Below are 20318 nucleotides of genomic sequence, written 5' to 3' on the forward strand. Positions count from 1 at the left end.
AATTGATGAGAACAAATGGTTGGTTGAAGAACCAGAGGCAATTGTTGACCGAAAGACTAAGAAGTTGCGACGCAAAATGGTTGGGTTAGTGCTTGTCCGATGGAAACACACGAATGGTCCGAATCTCACCTGGGAGACGGAGAGTGACATGTTGAGTCGCTATCCGCATTTGTTTGTTGATGTGTGATTCCGGGGACGGAATCATTCTAAGGTGGAGAGAATTGTAACGCCTGTGTTTCTGGGCTTTCCATTTTTAGCAATGTAATAGTCTAGGTTAACCTTTGTAACCCGTTTGGAAATAATAAGATTTGTATTATTTGAGTATTATGTGTTTTGTGCTTAATTGCTTAATTATGTGGTTTGATTAATTAAGAATAAAAATAAGCGTCAAAATTAAAGTGTAAAATAAACTAGATATCTTTGGATAATGTTGTAGTAGTTGAAACGAGGTTTCCGGATATATATAGAACGCCCAAATCTGACTTCGTATGAGGAAGTTATGATTTATAGAAGTTTCAGCTTAGCGATGTGCAGCCCGAAATACTCGATTTGAGATCGAGAGGTTTTTAGCCGAAGCAATCTAAATGAGGATCGAAGGTCTCGTTGTTGGTATCGAAGCGATGAAAAGTTAGGCGAGAACGGACGTCAAACGAAGAAGTTATGAATTTATAACGAAGTTTTTTGGTCCCGGCCTATTAAAAATAAATAATAAAAATAAAGTTAACATTAGCCGACGGAGTCTAAACGAAAGTTGTAGAGCGTAGTCTCACCTTCGCGTGGATATAAAGAACCTCGAAAACGGAGTTCGTATGAAGAAGATATGAATTTCCGAAGTTTATTAAATATTTTGTATTTAAATTTAATCTTTAATTCGGATGTATATCCGAAGGAGTCACCGATCTGATCCGAGGTACGCCCCGCGCACTCGTGTACGCCCCGCGTACAGCAAAGCATGACGCACCTCGCACTCGAGTTCTTCGGATGACGAACGCAGTGACGATTTCGGACCTGTACGCCCCGCGTACTCCGAGGCTCCAGCCTCCTATAAATAGGATGCAAGGGCAGCCGAGTTCTTTTGCTATTTTCTCTCTTCGCTCTCCCGTTTTGCATCGATTTGCGTGCCAGAAATACCCTGAAGCCCCGATATTATTCTCGAGCCCCGAAGCAAGTCCCGAGATCCCGAAGATCCCGAGAAGTACGGTTCCCGAGCCAAAGCTCTGCCCGCAAGAAGTTCGATTTTTGTAGAGATCTTCCAGATCTGCTGAGGATTACTACTTCTGCAAGTCGTAGTGCTGTCCGATCATCTTCTGATCAAGTGAGTGTATACTACCTTTCATAAACACGATAATAATAGAAGTATGGTTTGAGTGTATTAAGTATATTGTTGTTTATATGTGTGAATGTGTATTCACTTTCTTCTATCTCATAGATATGATTTATTCTCTATGAAATACGTGTTATGTGTGTGTGTGCCTCATCTGTTATGTGGAATATGTATTGATTAAAGCATGCTATACAGGTTTTTTTTAACTATGTATAAAAATGTATATTTTATCTACTAATATGTTGGGTAGAACATGGGTAGATTGTTGGTGTGTAATAAACAGATGAGAGGCCTCGTTGTTGTTTGATTTAGTCATCTAGCGGAGTTTAGATGACGACCACAGACTTTTCTAGATAGTCTTGTGGAAACATTAGCAGGTCCGCCACCTGTAGGTGTTAATGAAATTAGGTGTTCATTCGCTGTACTCCATCCCCCTCATGGTTGCCTTATTTGACTTATATTGCTGAGGAACCCCTGAAGCATGTGTTGTCGCCCCGATGAAATATTCTTAGACTAGGTCCCTTATGTTAGTTGTTTTAGGGACATAAAGTGAGAATAACGGGAATGGGTAATTGGGTTATTGTTGGTTGGTGAAAATTAAATATGATTATTTATTGTGGGTTGAAAACCCTATATGCTCACCAGGCTCCCAAGCCTGACCCACTCAGTTTTATTTGTATTACAGGAAGTGGCGCGAGGGCATGAGATGGATGAGCCATCAAGTTGTTTTGTTTACAAGTCTGTATATGTATATATTTGTTGAATGACTTGTAATGTTATCGTTTATGCTTATTGGTCTGTATCGGAACATGACACCCCGAGTTTTGATTATATAATGAAAATACATTTCTTTTATGAAATGCTTTGGTAAACATTGTTTTATCATGTTTTGTTTTTGGGAACAAATTCCGCAACTCTTTCAAATCAAAAGGATTTACTCTGAAATTATTTTAAAAAGCATAAATGAAAATCGGTTTTTTCTGGCCGAGATTTTGGGGATGTCAAAAAAACCTAATCATTCTGAAATAAATGATTGACAGTATGTTCTTGACTTAGTATCCCGAACATGTATTTGATAAGTGTAAACCCTTGATTTGTTTTGAATTAAAACCCTTGTTGCATGTAAAACAGTGTATTCATATGAATTATTAATCTATGTATCATAAATTATACCTATTATAATTTATATGTACTTTATGAATTGGTAAATAACTATTTTTGCATGTAATCCTTTGCTCAACACGTTACAAAGGGTAATTAAATTGATGAAATAACTTTTATTTTTATATACAAATACAATTTTATATATAAGTAAAATTTGAACAACTTTCGGACAAATAACCGGTACTATAAGTCCACATCCAAACATGGAAAAGGACCTAGAATGAATTATTAGTCCTAAGCCTTTTAAATCTTATTTATATTAAATTATATATACAAATATGTATATTTGGGAAAAAATATAAGTTTATAAAAGAGTTCAATGTTTGAAGTATTTTTGATGCTTTAAAATCATTTTATCGTGATATGAAATCATTTATTTATAACACACAGTTGTTGTGTTATACTTGTATTTCCCCCCTTAAAACAATAGAAATTATGAAAATACGGGGGTATGAACTCACTTGATAGGTGGTAATTCGGACAGAGTTTCGTTTCATGAAAATGAGTTTATTTATCGAGATACCGGCTCAAATCGGGCAGAGTTTTGACAGGAGAGAGGAAGAATTCTCGAGAATTTCGGGGCTTCACGGCTTACTTCGGGCTCGAGTCTTGATACCGGGGCTTTAGGGGTTGTATATGAGCTTAAGGGAGTGGAAAATGTGAAAGAGGGTGAAATTTAGGGTAAAAAAGTGAAATTATTCGGAAGCCCTCGCATGCTATATATAGCCCAAAGGCTCGGACCCGAAGCTATGCGAGGGTGACACGCGTTTGGCAGATGGCGAGGCGAGGGCGGTTCTTCGAGCTGGAGGCTCGCTGCTGGCTGGCTCGGATTGGACCAACCCTCGGTCCAATGGAAAGACGACACGTGCGAAGGGGGTGTCCGAGGAGCGTGCGAGGGGTGTCTCCGGTGTGTCTCATGCGAGGTTGTCCGGTTCTAAGTGGACCTTGGACTTGGTCGAATCAGGAGGTGACACGCGAGGCTGCGGTCCAATCAGAAGATGCCACGTGGAGGCTCGCATGCGAGGGTGACATGACAGTTACTGTTCATGCGAATATTCCCTGTTTTTGTTGTTTTTCTTTATTTTTTTTGCCAAAACTTGTAAAATTCATAACTTTCGCATACAAACTCCGTTTTTGAAGTTCTTTATATGTACGCGTAGGTAAAATTATACTCTACGACTTTCATTTAGACTTTGTCGGCTAATTTTGACTTTATTATTAATATTATTATTTTAAATAGACCGGGACGTGAATCGGTTATAAATTCATAACTTCTTCATACGACGTCCGTTTTTGTCTGTCTTTTTACCGTTGTACTACTAATGACGAGAAATTCAATTCTCGTTTAGGTTATGTCGACTAAAAACCACTCGATCTTTATTTCGAGTTTTTAGCTGTACACTGCTATACTGAAACTTAGAAAAATGATAACTTCCTCATACGAAGTCAGATTTTGGCGTTCTTTTTATGAAAGTTCTCGGTTTAACATAAACTATAACTTTCATTTAGATTGTTAAGGCTATAAAGCCTTTTATTAAAAATTTAGTTTTTAAACTGAACAGTGTTTTGCCGGTTTTGTCGCGGATTTTCAATTGGTCATAACTTCTTCGTTGTAACTCGGATTTTAATGTTCTTTATATTTTTGGAAACCTTGTTACAATCTCTATCACTTGGTTCAACCCAATTGAGATTATTTAATAATTTATTTTTGAGGGTCAGTTATGTAAATATACATAGTATGCCAAAATTTCTCTTTATTAATTTACAAATAAGTACAAATTGACCTACACTATTACATGGGTTTGAAATAACTGTTTGTTACATTATCCCCCCTTTAGAGAGAATTTCGTCCCGAAATTTACTTTACAGATAGACTAGGGAAAAAGATGTGGGTATTTTTGTTGCATTTGAGCCTACCGCTCCCAAGTGAATTCAGGTCCCCGCCTTGCATTCCAACAAACCTTCACTATCGGAATGCGACTTTGTTTGGTTTTCTTAACTTCCATGTCTAGTATCTCTACGGGTTCTTCCACAAAATTGAGGCTCTCATTTAACTCGATTTCCTCGAGTGGTATCACAAGAGTCTCGTCGGAAAGACACTTTTTCAAGTTCGAAACGTGAAAGGTAGGATGAATGTTACTTAGTTCTTGGGGTAATAGAAGTTTGTAAGCTACAGGGCCGATTCGGGCAAGAATCTCGAATGGTCCTATATACATTGGATTCAGTTTGTCATGCTTTCCAAAGCGTATCATGCCTTTCCTAGGTGAGACCTTTAGCAAAACTCGGTCGCCAACCTGGAATTCCAAGGGTTTTCTCCTTTTGTCTGCGTAGCTTTTCTGTCTATCTCTGCAAGCTTTAAGTCGTTCCCAAATTTGTACGATCTTTTCGGTAGTTTCTCGAATAATTTCTGGACCAGTGAGAGCACTGTCAAGAGTTTGACCTCTAGCTAGCTGTTTGTCACCCACTTCAGCCCAACACAGAGGGGATCTGCACTTGCGGCCATAGAGGGCTTCGAATGGAGAAACTTTTATGCTAGTGTGATAACTGTTGTTATAAGAGAACTCAACAAGGGGTAAATGAATATCCCATGCGTTTCCAAAGTCTATCACGCAAGCTCGTAACATATCTTCTAACGTTTGAATCGTCCTCTCATTTTTTCCATCGGTTTGCGGATGGTAGGTTGTACTCATGTCTAGCCTAGTTCTCAGAGAGTTTTGTAAAGATTGCCAAAAACGAGAGGTGAATCTACTATCTTGGTCTGAAATAATAGATATTGGTACACCATGTAGTCTAACAATCTCCTTGAGGTATGTTCTGGTTAGCTTTTCCATCTTGTCAGTCTCTTTGATTGGTAAGAAGAGTGCGGATTTGGTTAATCTATCGACGATTACCCAAATAGTATCATAACCACTTGATGTCTTGGGTAACTTGGTTATGAAATCCATTGTAATTCGCTCCCACTTCCATTCAGGGATTTCAGGTTGTTGTAATAAGCCTGAAGGTTTCTGGTACTCTACCTTAATTTTGGCGCAAGTAAGGCACTTGCTCACAAAGGTAGCGATTTCGACCTTCATGTTAGGCCACTAATATAGCTTCTTAAGATCCAGATACATCTTGTCTGAACCTGGGTGGATGGAGTATCGGGTTTTGTGTGCTTCATTCATAACCACATCTCTGTAACCACCGAACTTTGGTGTCCAAATCCGGTTCATGAAATAATAGACTCCATCATCCCTGACTTCGAAGTTCTTATCCATTCCTCTCATAGTTTCTCCTGCTACGTTTTCGGGTTTCAAGGCTTCAAGTTGAGCTTCCTTGATCTGCGTGGACAGATGCAAATGGATTGTCATGGTCAACGACTTTACCCGGCGTCCCGAGTATTCTTTTCTACTAAGGGCGTCAGCTACTACGTTTGCTTTACCAAGGTGATAAAGAATTTCACACTCGTAATCGTTCAGTAGCTCCACCCATCGTCGTTGTCTCATATTCAGCTCTTTCTGATCGAAGATGTGTTGGAGACTTTTATGGTCCGTGAATATTGTGCATTTCGTGCCATATAAGTAATGTCTCCAGATCTTCAGAGTAAACACTACTGCTCCTAGTTCAAGGTCATGTGTTGTATAATTGACTTCATGTGTCTTTATCTGTCTTGAGGCATAGGATATAACCTTTCCTCTTCGCATAAGAACACATCCAAGTCCTTGATTAGAAGCATCACAGCACACTATGAAATCCTCTGTCCCTTCAGGGAGAGACAGGATCGATGCACTACAGAAGGCTCGCTTCAGCATTTGAAACGCTGTTTCTTGCTTTTCTCCCCAGCTAAAAGTTACACCCTTTTGGGTCAGAGTAGTAAGAGGCTTAGTTATTCGAGAGAAACTTTGAATGAATCTGCGATAACAGCAAGACCTAAGAATTGACAGATTTCTGTAGGTGTTTTAGGTGCTGACCAGTTTTCAATTGCCTTTATTTTGGAAGGGTCGACTTGTATTCCTTCTGAAATGACCACGTGACCTAGGAAATCTACCTTCCTGATCCAAAATTCACACTTTGAAAACTTCGCATAGAGCTTCTCCGATCTTAGAGTTTGTAACATTTGACGAAGATGTTGGCTATGTTCCGCTTTGCTCTTTGAGTAGATAAGGATATCGTCAATGAAGACTATAACGAATTTGTCCTAGAACGGACGACACACTATGTTCATTAGGTCCATGAGCACTGCAGGTGCATTCTTCAATCCGAATGGCATCACTATAAACGCGTAATGACCATAACGAGTTCTGAACGCGGTTTTGGGAACGTCTTCCTCCAAAATTCGTAACTGGTGATACCTAGATCTTAAGTCTATCTTCGAGAAGTAGTTTGCCCCTTGAAGTTGGTCGAACATATCGTCAATGCGAGGTAGAGGGTATCGATTCTTGATGGTAAGTTTATTCAGCTTGTGGTAGTCTATACACATGCGGAATGATCCATCCTTCTTCTTTACGAACAAAACCGGTGCTCCCCAAGGTGAGAAGTTTGGTCTTATGAAACGTTTGCTTAGGAGTTCGTTAAGTTGGCTGGATAATTCCTGCATTTTAGAAGGTGCAAGACGATAGGGGGATTTGGCCACAGGGGTAGCTCCAGGGATTAATTCGATTCGGAATTCGACTTGTCGCTCGGGAGGCACCCCTGGAAGATCATCGGGAAATACATCGGGAAAGTTGCAGACCTCAGGAATGCTTGCGATGTCTTTCACTTCTTGATTTTTGTCTACCACATGAGCTAGGAATGTACAATATTCCTTGTGAAGGTATTTCTGTGCCTTGATGCATGAAATGATCTGAAGGTTCGTTCCGGGTTTGTCGCCATAGATAATAAGAGTTTCGTTAATTGGTAAGTTCAAACGAATAGCTCTTTCATAACATAGGATGTCGGCATGGTTGGGGCACAACTAATCCATACCTATTATGATGTCAAAACTTTTGATAGAGACCGACATAAGGTCTATTGGGAAAGACAAGTCATTTAAGGTAAGGGTACATCCTATGTATATATCATTGGTGGATTCGGATTTCCCGTTAGCCATTTTTACTGTGAAGGTTTTATTTAGTGGTTGGGAGTTCTGATTTAGTAGATGTTTAAAGTTATGGCTCACGAAGCTCCTCTCAGCACCACAATCAAAAAGAATGCATGCATAAGTATTGTTGAGAAGGAACGTACCCGTGACCATAGCAGGGTCTGCCACCGCTTCTTAGTGACCTAGTGCTAGAATTCTCCCAACCCCACCAGCATATCCAGATTTTGGACAATCTTTCTTGAAATGCCCCACATCACCACATTGGTAGCATGCTCGACTTAGTCCATCGTCAGGTACTTGGTTAAGGGGTTGAGGTGGTGTTCTATAGAATCGGGTAGTATGCCCTTTCCTGTTGCAGTTATGATTTAGTAGATGTTTAAAGTTATGGCTCACGAAGCTCCTATTGGGAGTTCTGATTTAGTAGATGTTTAAAGTTATGGCTCACGAAGCTCCTCTCGGTACCACAATCAAAAAGAATGCATGCATAAGTATTGTTGAGAAGGAACATACCCATGACCACAGCAGGGTCTGCCACCGCTTCTTCGTGACCTAGTGCTAGAATTCTCCCAACCCCACCGGCATATCCAACTTTTGGACAATCTTTCTTGAAATGCTCCACATCACCGTATTGGTAGCATGCTCGACTTACTCCATCGTCAGGTACTTGGTTAAGGGGTTGAGGTGGTGTTCTACAGAATCGGGTAGTATGCCCTTTCCTGTTGCAGTTACGGCACTGCATTTTAGGCCAATTTCCGGTGTGGTGAAAATTGCACTTGTTGCATTTAGGGAGGCTACCGGCATAGGGTTTAGTTGGTGCTGGGTTGTTAGGGGCAACAGCAGGCGTATTAGTAGGTATGGTAGCAGGATCAGTAGTAGCATGGACTGCCACTATTTTTTGCTTCTTTAAAGGTTCCAGAGGAGATTTTCCCTTCCTTTTGTTCCAACCCTTCTTCTTTCTGTTGTTGTTGTTCTCCTTAGGTTGTTCTGGGGCAGTAACCATAGAGTTTTGACAGTTTCCGTGGTCAATAAGTGACTGTTCCATTTCCTTGGCACTGTCAAAAGTGACAGGTTTAGATGCAATGACACTTGCTTGTATCTAGGTCGACAATCCCCAAATATACCTTTCAATCTTTTTGCTCTCTGGAGAAATCATCTCCGGACACAGAATCGCCAAGTCACAGAACCGATTCATGTAATAAGTCTACACCGGCCATGGTAAGACCCCAGATTTCTTGTTCCAGTTTCTGAATTTCCCATCGCGGGCAGTATTCCCGCATCAACATGGTTTTTAGGTTCTCCCAGCTTATAATATTAGCCACTATCAAAGTTAGTGACTTAACTTGGCCATTCCACCATGTTAGGGCCCTATCTGAGAAAGTAAAGGCAGCAAATTTAACTTTGCTACCCTCTGGACAGGAGCAAATTTCAAAGACTGCTTCTATCTTCTCAATTCATTGCCTTAAAACCATCACTCCTCCAGTTCCATTAAAGGTCCTGGGTTTGGCATTCGAGAAGTCCTTAAATATGCACTCTCTCGAATGTTCATGACCCTCGACAAGGTTAGAAGAACGTGGACCAGCTCCTGACCCACTAGCACCAGGAGTATTGATATGAGATAAGGCAGCCGTTATACCTGCCGTGACTGCCGCTTGGAACATGGCAGCATCGAATTGAGGGTGGTGGTGGTGGAGGTAGTGTCAGTGCTTCCGTTTCATTGTTTCGTCTTGGATTCCTACGAGGAGGCATATTTTTCTATAAAAGTCAATAGATAAAAAGATAGTGAGATATCAAGAATGAATATGAATTTGATATCCCTGAACTTAAACACTTAATTCAATAAGAATCTTGTAAGGAATTGAAAATGGATGTCCATTGTAAGTACAACTTGCAACTAGATAGATTAAAATGAAGTGGTTATTTTTCAAAGAGTATGAAAGTACATGTCGATTGTATTGGTATATTAAGTATATGTAATTTGGATACTTAACCCTAAAGTAAGTCTTTAATAAACCACAATATTGCAAAGGTATTGACATCAAACCGGCCTACCGAAAATAAAAATTTCCGCGGTCGTATTTGAAAAGTATGAAAAATAACACTGGAACATATCCAAAATCCCAAAACTTTGGAATGGAATGTTTATGTAAATTGTAATAACTCTTGTTGAAGTAAAGTGCTTATTATTTTATTGATACTTGATTTATACATATCCTGAAAGTAGTGTATACATTCAGTATATTAAACTAGAAAGTAGTGTAAAACTACTTGCGGCGGTTGCTACGTCGACGGTTACTGGGTTCCGCTTCGTCTTGCAATTTACAGCGCCTTTCTTGGGCAGCTTGATGCTCGCTCAGTCCTCTGATCTCTGATTTGGCAGCATTAAGTTGCCTTTGAAGGGCTTCAGTATGGTGTTGGGTATCATCTTGCATCTCGTCAAGACGAAAGATATCGGCAGCGTTAGCCTGTGCAGCCGCATTCAACTCTAGGATACGATTGATTGACATCCTTGATTGATCGAATTGTCGGGCAATTCGGTTCACTATAACTGGAAGAGCTCTGTCGGTTGTTCCTCCTTCTGAGACGTTATAAAAACCCCGTGCCATTCTGTAGGGAGGGCGTTGTCCGTCTTGTCGACTCCAATGGTTTATGTATTGGCCCTACTCGGGTATGGGTATTGCTTCCTCTTGTCTCGGGGGACGTATCCTCGGGTTGCAGACTCGTGGCTTTGTATCTGTATCGCTTGATTCGCTGTCCTCAAATGGTTCTTCATCTGAGTCTTCTTATGAATCCTCCTCCGGATCTTCCTCCGAATCTTCCACTGTCCATCCTTGATTGCCATGATTTGGAAAATAAGGGTCCCCTGGTAGATGATGTCCTGCCATTGTGTCTGTACGAGAATAAGGTTATGAGAAATGCCTGAAAAGAAAACTAAAGCATATCGATGTTTATAATATTCTTATAGTATTTTATGTTCTTGTTCATAGAGTTTCTTCAGTAGTTGGTAAGTTTTAGACATGTCACAACACTACTATCACTCCCAAACACATGTTAGTGATGTCTGAAATCAATATAGTTGATAAGGCTATATTAATTCTAGATATGATTACATAACTGGTCGGGTTTAACTGTAATGTTCAACATCCAAATACTTTTAAGTTCTTATGACTATGTACTTGTAGGTATGAGGGTTAGTATACTTCTTGTAAAAATACTTAGAATTCTTAAAAGTATACTTGTAGTCAGAGCTCTCAGCCCCAATGTATTTATAGTTTGTATATCTTTTATGGATTGATATACTGAGTTCACTATAAACAATGCTCCGATACCAATCTGTCACACCCCCAAACCAGACGGCGGAAACGTCTGGGGGTGGAGGACTTCATTTGTAGTATCACAACACATGTATCATAGTAATCAAAGCACAAACAACCATTGTATTTAAAAGTATAATATTTACATGTGTTCAATCATTGTATATTGAAACCAAAATAGTTATACAAAAGAAGAAGATAAGACTCCTAATGGCTCCATCTTCTCAAAAAGCTCGGGGAGTACCTGTTATTATTTCCCTGATAATACAAGTAATTTGAAAAGAGAGTATCAACAATAAGTTGAGTGAGTACATAAGTCTTTATGTTTGAATGGGTGTCTTTGTATTTTGAATATGAAAAAAATTCTAGAAAATCCCATATATTCTGTGTTATGTGAAAAGTAGTTTTATTCCCATAAAACCGTCCTATTTGTAAACCAATGTATTTGTAAAACTTGTATTTGAGAGTGTGCCTGGCTTCACCAGCTGTTATTGAAAACTATAGTATACCATTGTACTTTGCATTTTGTAAACTGGTACTTTGAAGATATACTTACGTTTAGTTGTTTATACACTAACGTGTTGTTAATATCTTTTTAATGAGTTATTATAACCATACTAAGACATGAACGCCTGAAACAAACGCCTGATGATCGCTTAAACTGTTGATAACAATTGCCACTCATTCGCATGTATGCCTGACTGTAGCTAGCAGCCTGAGTGCGGGGTTGTCAATCCCGATATAGATCTACACACAACTTGTTTCGATCCCCGGACTGGAGATTCTGGTTATAATGTCAGGGCTTTACCTTGGTTGTCTAAAATGAATTAAACAACCAGAATTGAATGTCTCATAAAAAGCATATAAACGTTACATGTATATTAGTTATGAAAACCTAATCATTCTGAAATAAATGATTGACAGTATGTCCTTGACTTAGTATCCCGAACATGTATTTGATAAGTGTAAACCCTTGATTTGTTTTGAATTAAAACCCTAGTTGCATGTAAAACAGTGTATTCATATGAATTATTGCTCTATGTATCATAAATTATACCTATTATAATTTATATGTACTTTATGAATTGGTAAATAACTATTTTTGCATGTAATCCTTTGCTCAACATGTTACAAAGGGTAATTAAATTGATGAAATAACTTTTATTTTTATATACATATACAATTTTATATATAAGTAAAATTTGAACAACCTTCGGACAAATAACCGGTACTATAAGTCCACATCCAAACAAGGAAAAGGACCTAGAATGAATTATTAGTCTTAAGCCTTTTAAATATTATTTATATTAAATTATATATACAAATATGTATATTTGGGAAAAATATAAGTTTATAAAAGAGTTCAATATTTGAAGTATTTTTGATGCTTTAAAATCATTTTATCGTGATTTGAAATCATTTCTTTATAACACAAAGTTGTTGTGTTATACTTGTATTTCCCCCCTTAAAACCATAGAAATTATGAAAATACGGGGGTATGTACTCACTTGATAGGTGGTAATTCGGACAGAGTTTCGTTTCACGAAAAAGGGGTTTATTTGTCTAGAAATCGGCTCAAATCGGGCAGAGTTTTGACAGGAGAGATGATGAATTCTTGAGAATTTCGGGGCTTCACGGCTTACTTCGAGCTCGAGTCTTGATACCGGGGCTTTAGGGGTTATATATGAGCTTAAGGGAGTGGAAAATGTGACAGGGGTGAAATTTAGGGTAAAAAAGTGATATTATTCGGAAGCCCTCGCATGCTATATATAGCCCGAAGGCTTGGACCCGAAGCTATGCGAGGGTAACACGCGTTTGACAGATGGCAAGGCGAGGGCAGTTCTTCGGACCGGAGGCTCGCTGCTGGCTGGCTCGGATTGGACCAACCCTCGGTCCAATGGAAAGACGACACGTGCGAAGGGGGTGTCCGAGGAGCGTGCGAGGGGCGTGCAAGGGGTGTCTCTGGTGTGCCTCATGCGAGGCTGTCCGGTTCTAAGTGGACCTCAGACTTGGTCGAATCAGGAGGTGACACGCGAGGCTACGGTCCAATCAGAAGATGCCATGTGGAGGCTCGCATGCGAGGGTGACGTGGCAGTTACTGTTCATGCGAATATTCCCGGTTTTTGTTATATTTTTTTTTGCCAAAACTTGTAAAATTCATAACTTTTGCATACGAACTCCGTTTTTGACGTTCTTTATACGCACGCGTAGGTAAAATTATACTCTACGACTTTCATTTAGACTTCGTCGGCTAATTTTGACTTTATTTTTAATATTATTATTTTAAACAGACCGGGACGTGAATCCGTTATAAATTCATAACTTGTTCATACGACGTCCGTTTTTGTCTGTCTTTTTACCATTGTACTACTAATGACGAGACCTTCAATTCTAGTTTAGGTTGTGTTGGCTAAAAACCACTCGATCTTTATTTCGAGTTTTTAGTTGTACACTGCTATACTGAAACTTAGAAAAATCATAACTTCCTCATATGAAGTCAGATTTTGGCGTTTTTTTTATGAAAGTTCTTGATTTAACATAAACTATAACTTTCATCTAGATTGTTAAGGCTATAAAGCCTTTTATTAAAAATTTAGTTTTTACACTAAACAGTGTTTTGCCGGTTTTGTCGCGGATTTTCGATTGGTCATAACTTCTTCGTTATAACTCGGATTTTAGTGTTCTTTATATTTATGGAAACCTTGTTACAATCTCTATCACTTGGTTCAGCCCAATTGAGATTATTTAATAATTTATTTTTGAGGGTCAATTATGTAAATATACATAGTATGCCAAAATTTCTCTTTATTAATTTACAAATAAGTACAAATTGACCTACACTATTACATAGGTTTGAAATAACGGTTTGTCACATAGGCACACAACCAAAACACTAAGTTCATGCTTGGCTACAAACACAAAGCATAACCGAATCACATAACCCACACTATCAGGACCTGTTAAGAAGTTGAGCACACAATATGTTGTTCTCCTAGAGAAGAGCTTCATACTTCACCTGGATAAGCGTTCCCTGATTTTCTAGTGAAGCTACCTTGGCCACAACATCCCAGAGGTGTATCGACAGGTTGACATACATCTCTCTGTCTTTCACTAGCATTTACTCACTTAAAAGCTTCATAACTTTGACAACACGTAAATTCACCTCCGCAACTAGAACATGGTCTCACAAGTTTAGCAACCCGTCGAAAAACTTTAGATCTCGCCTGAGTATGGTGGATATAAGTTTTTCAGAATGATCTATAAACCGACTTGCGTCATCTAACTCTTCCTCAAACAATAAAGGAGAGGACGCACCTAAAAAGTTGGAAAAACGACATCAGCAGAACGAAATAATCGTTTAAAACCCATATCATATATGTAAGACTAAACTTCAAAAATGGTCTCTATGGTTTTCGAAAATATCAAGTTTAGTCCCTAAGTTCAAAAAACCTCACAGATGGTCCCTGTGGTTTCAAAACTTTTAACAAATGGTCCTTCCGTCTAACTCCGTTAGCTTTTTACCGTTAAATGAGGGGCATTTTCGTCATTTCAATACACAGGGACCATTTATGAAGTTTTCTATTACTTTTAACAAAAAAAGAAAAAATAAATAAAACTTAATATGCAAGGGGTCCCACGCCATCTCTCTCTCTTTCTCTCTCTCTCTCTCTCTCAACCAAAAAACCATCTTCTGACCTTCTACTTTCCTCGAATCTTCCTTTTCCCACAAGCCTATCGATGAAACTTCCTCACAAAAACCAGAAAATCTGATCTTCATGACCAAAAATCTCTGCAGAGAAGCCTCGATCTTTGAACTGGGAGTTTAGGTAGCGAAATTGGCAGCAACACGAGCGGGGATGACCCCATTTTTGCCTTCCCATCATCGACTTTATTAGTCAAAAGGATTCGGAGAGATTAGGTGGAGTCCAAGATGGTGCTTTCACGAAGATTTCCACCTCCATTGACGATGACGAGTGAGTCTAAATCGAATTGCTTAATTACTCAATTAAGTTCACTCAGTTCCAGGGTTTCTTTATCGGTAAATTTCTTCAATCGAATTGGTCAATTACTGTGTATTGATCAATTAGACGATTACAGTTGAATTATGTTGAAATTCTTAGCATATCTAGAGATAATCTCTAGATGATTACCTGATTAGTTACCATTTTTGTGGCTACTTCTCTTTAGAGCTCAATTTGCATCAAAATTAGTTTCCGTGTTGATTTATCTTCACTATCTATGTTTCTAGGGTTTATAGGTTACAAATCGGAAGCAATGGATAATGGAGAACTCGATTTCTGCAACCACGAGATATTTGTGGGTGATATCCCAAGCAGTGGTTCCATGAACAGCTTCTTCGATGAAATCTTCAACGACACACACGCGTGTACTCATAAGCACGCATGTAACCCTCCGGGACCTGATTCATCACACACACACACACACACACATGTTACCATGTCCACACCAAAATCCTACCTGCTACGAGCGATGACGACAAAACCCATACAGAAGACACCGCTGAATCCTCCGACAAAAAAGGTAAGAATCGTCCACAGTAAACCGGGAAGCTGTGAGAAAGTATCGTGAAAAGAAGAAGGCGCGTGTTGCGTGTTGCTTCATTAGAAGACAAAGTAGTTAGATTGACAGCATTAAATCAACAATTGATGAGAAGAGTTCAGAGTCAAGTAGGATTAGAAGCAGAAGTAGCGAGGCAAAAGTGTTTGCTTGTGGACATTAGAGGGAGAATCGATGGAGAAATCGAATCTTTTCCTTTTCAAACACGCCACCATCCGGTGGGTAATCAGAATTGGTAATGGCAAGATGGAGGCAAAAACCTCAAGAGAGAGAGAGAGAGATGGGACCCCTTGCATATTAAATTTTATTTATTTATTATTTATTTTTAAAAAAAGGAATACAAAACCTCATAATTGGTCACTGAGAAGTGAAATGACAAAAATGTCCCTGACTTAACGGCTAAATGGTAATAGAGTTAGCCGGAAGGACCATTTGTTAAAAGTTTTGAAACCACAGGGACGATCCGTGAGGTTTTTTGAACTTAGGGACTAAACTTGATATTTTCGAAAACCACAGGGACCATTTTTGAAATTTTGTCTATATGTAAATATGTAACACACGCCAAATCATTTACATACTGACCGATTTGGGGGCAACATTACCAAAAGATCAAGGAAAGATGTAGCAAGAGCCCACATGGGAAATTTCATGGAGAAACTGGTCAAACTGATCAGGTGAAAGGACTCGCTTGCACTTTTGGATAGAAGAGCACTTCCTAAGGGCACAACTCTTATAGAGCCAGAAGAACCAAACTCTGTAGAGCCAATCATGAGACAAGATATGTCCAGAAGTTGATCGATAGAGAAAACATTCGAGTTAAATACTAGAGGAGCAATGGACAATTCGGGCGTCATAGTCATTTGGTCAACATTTTGGCCAGAAACCACATCGTCCACCACAATGGACTCCGGAGGGATATCACCAGCAAAATATGATGTCAACTAAAAGGAGAATTTACTCCCATATGCGTTAATAAACGAGCATAGAGAAAAAAAACCTGGAGGTAGCATTTATATCAGGAGATTACCCACAACCAGGGAAAGAAAATACAAATGAACTTATGATAAATCTAGTAAAAAGGTTAAACAAACCTACATGACATACAAATAAGACTAGCAGTTGACAACAGGCTTTCCAGAATGGGCTCATATGACACAGAGCAAGTACAACTTCCGATAGAAATTTCCTCTTTACATAGAAGTAAGAAAATAAAGGCACAAACACAAGAAGATCAGGAGACAAAGATACCGAGTCTTTACCAAGTGAAGCATAATATGTGACAAATGGTAAACACAAGCTGTAAGTGTCCACCCAACATAACCTACTTTTCCAGTTCCCATTCAAACAAGCTAAATCTGGAGAGAGAGGAAAGTGATGGTTAGTGAAAGAAAACTAGTCACCATACTTCTTCGAGTGATAAAAATAACAAAACAAGGAGACATGAAGTGGTATCTCATGAGCAACACAAAAGACTTTGAAAGTGAAAATCTTTGACATTGCATTCGGACATAGCTGGACAAGATGAACTATACAGTAATAAAGAACTTCTACGAAGAAGCGAGGCGGGGGTAACCGTAACTATCGCATCCCCGACTGAGGCGGCAGAACATGCCGGGTTGTGCGACTAATTTCATGGATCACTAATAAACTAAATATATAGAAAAAGTACATCAATAAACAAAACAACATTCATATTCCATCTTGATGTTTGAATACATGGTTCTTACAGATCATATTAATAATATATAAATTGCATTAAATAGGTAGGCAGACATAATAAAAGTAGTAAACTAAATTGCTTGAGATCCCTGATTATATGTTCTCTGAATTTTTCTGATTGCTGATTTCCTGAGAATACATTTAGTCTTGAGGGCCAACACAAGGTTGGTGAGAGTCACATGTTTTCTTCTAGTAGCAGTAATGATACTTTTAAAAGCATTTAAAAAACTATTTTCTTTATAAATAAACCATATTTGAATCAACTTTGAAAAATCCAAACAATTTCTTGACATAAGTAATTTCATGGTTAAAAAGATTTTTAAACGAAGCAAGTTTAAAAGTTGTAGTAACGGAGAGAGAGAGAGAGAGAGAGAGAGAGAGAGAGAGAGAAAGTGAGAGAGATATATTCAAGTTAATGTTTATAGTGAGTCCTATAACTGATCTAAGTGACTAAAGTGTACCCGACTACAACACTTCATTGGACGTTGTAGTAAAACTTATACACACCTATCATCCGCTGCAACTGATCAGTAGAGGTTGTAGCTAGCAATCACAGGTGGGGATGTGAACCATGTATAGATCTATACATATGTATCTCACTCTGAAGATTAACGGTTATAGTAGTGTGGATATGCTAAGTGCTTAGACTCAGGTAATGAATAACGTAACGTCTCACTAAAAAGCTCTTAACTAAAAAGTTTGTGAATAACTCTCAGCCCTAACTTACTTGTGGGTAAGTTCTAGGCATAATGAATTTCATGACATCACGTTTATAAAAGCCTAGTATGTTTGACATGTGTTTAAAGTACAACACACTAACTTTTATAATGAAGTACACTTCTTTTATAAACTCTATAGTAAAAGGCATATGTTATTTCATGATAAAATAACCATAATACCTATACGAAAAGTTTATACTAGTTTATTCGTAACAATATGGTAAATTGTTAAATAATAATATACTTTATAAACTAGATTTATTGTATTTTCACATAAAAAGGAAATTGATTTGTATAAACAAAATATTTAGGCAATGTATTCCCCCCCCCCCCCGGCCAGAAATAATTAAAATATTAAAAAGGGGTTGTAAGCACTCACTGTTGAAGTGTGAGTTCGAGTTGTTCGGATTTGGTTTGTTTGAGAAGCTTGACGTGAGAAACCGCAAAGTCATGTTTCTTGAACTTTAAAATATTTTTGAGATCACTTTGTAACGAATTTAAACTAGCAGGGGCTATTGGGTAATTTAATTAACCAAAAATAGGACTGCTTTGGTTAAAATAATTCTAGGGAGGGACTAAAATGGTTTAAATGGGTTTAAGTCTATGTCTAGGACTAGTATTGCTAAGAAATCTCCATGGGAGGGGCTGTTTTGAATAAATGGAATCAAAGTTTGGGGTTTGGGACTGATTTTGAATAAAGGGTTTAAGAATGGGGTTAGTTTGGTTATTTCTCAAACTAAATGAAATTAGGGCTTTTAAGTCACGTTCCCTTTTTTGTTGATCTAGCAATTAGAGCATCTCCAACCCACTCTCATTTTCCATTATTTCTCCCATTTCTTCCCACATTCATCTCCAACCCTACACCATTTATTCCTCTATTTTCGGAGAAATGAATAGTATAACACCAAATATGGTGTTATCCTATTCATTTCCCCCAAAATGGGGATGAACTTTGAGTTGTCGATTTTAGACCCTCTTTTTATATATTTATATATTTCTGGTTTTTTATCTACTAATAATAATTTAAATGTAATATTTAATTCTTATAAAATTGTGTTATATATTAAATTATATTAATTAATTATAAATAAAAAGTTTGTCATTTTTATCAAATCCATATTAACATTTAAATACATGTTGAAATTTTAAAACACGATAACTACTTTTACAAAAGCTTATAATTAAGTGTTATAAATATAATCTTATTTATTTAATGTTATTGTAATGAAAAAAAATATAGATTATATATTTGTTAAACCAAATTAATAAAAAGGGTGTGTTTGACAATTTATATAAGTTAGAAGAACGGAATATACTTTTTGGGGGTGAAAATGGGGTTAAAAATGGAGTAGGGTTGGAGATGAAACATTATTTACCCCATTTTTTTACTCCATTTTGGAGATGGTCTTAGAGGTGAACATGAACAATTGAAGCTTATGAACATAGCGAGAGAAAAACATGAAGGCTTCGCAAGAGGCACCATGACTCATTGAGCGATTGAGAGGTGGAGGCCTTCTCTGAGGTTTGACGAGGACAAAGGAGGAGGAAAGGGGAGGATCTCTGTGTTTTGGCTAGACCGAATGAAGAAGAAGAACGAAGCAGTAAACACATTCGGTGTTTGAATGGTCCAAAAAAAAGGAAATAGGCAAGGAGAGCTACCGTTAACCTCTGTGGTGCAGTGAGGGTGTGAAAGTGAGGAGATCAAAAGAGGGATTCAGGAGGAAGTAGGTAGCAACGACATTTCCGGTGGGAACGATTTTGCAGCAAGGATCGAAGGAAGGAAAAGAAAGGTTCAAGGATAGATTGTTCGGCGATTACAGGTCAAACGCAAAAGGTATCTCCATTTTTCTTAATATTTTTATGATTGGCAGTGATCGGTAGAATCCAAATGAGTGTTTCTGTAACAGCCCGGAATTCCAAGTATTGTAATAATTATGTTTTTGGGGTGTTTTAAGAGGGGACTCGGCGAGTTGGAGCCTAGACTCGCCGAGTAGGATCGCAGACTTGGTCGCAGGTTCGCGACTGGACTCGACGAGTCCAGATATGGACTCGGCGAGTCTACGCTGTTTAGCGAAAACCCTAACCGTTCAGGTTTGGGACGTATAAAAAGGACTCATTGGCCGTCATTGTTCGTTTTAGCCTTCTGAGAAGAACCCTAAATCGATTGTGTGCACCTGGAGCAAGGATTATAGGCCATTTTTGATTATAGAAGAGTGGTTGTGCAAGGAAGAGAAGGGATTGGCTAAAGGAGCAGCAAGGGAGTCACATTCTGAGGATTGGGGACACAGAGAATACATCATCCAGGTGAGAATTCGAGTATACTCTGCTATGTTGATGTGTTTATGGAATTAGGGTTTGTGGAACCCCTTTTGTGATTAGATTGGATGTTACCTTAGTCCCCCAAACGATTGTGACTCTGTATTAGGACCTTTGGAGGTCCAGAA

At 38.4% G+C, this 20318-nt stretch overlaps 1 pseudogene; it reads left to right on the forward strand.

Annotated features, from left to right (window-relative positions):
* The first annotated feature begins 15133 nt into the window (after positions 1-15133).
* On the forward strand, positions 15134-15675 carry LOC111919787 (basic leucine zipper 19-like; annotated as a pseudogene).
* Positions 15676-20318: the final 4643 nt, after the last annotated feature.

This window comes from Lactuca sativa, chromosome 4 (assembly GCF_002870075.4).
Source record: "Lactuca sativa cultivar Salinas chromosome 4, Lsat_Salinas_v11, whole genome shotgun sequence".
Lineage (NCBI taxonomy): Eukaryota > Viridiplantae > Streptophyta > Magnoliopsida > Asterales > Asteraceae > Lactuca > Lactuca sativa.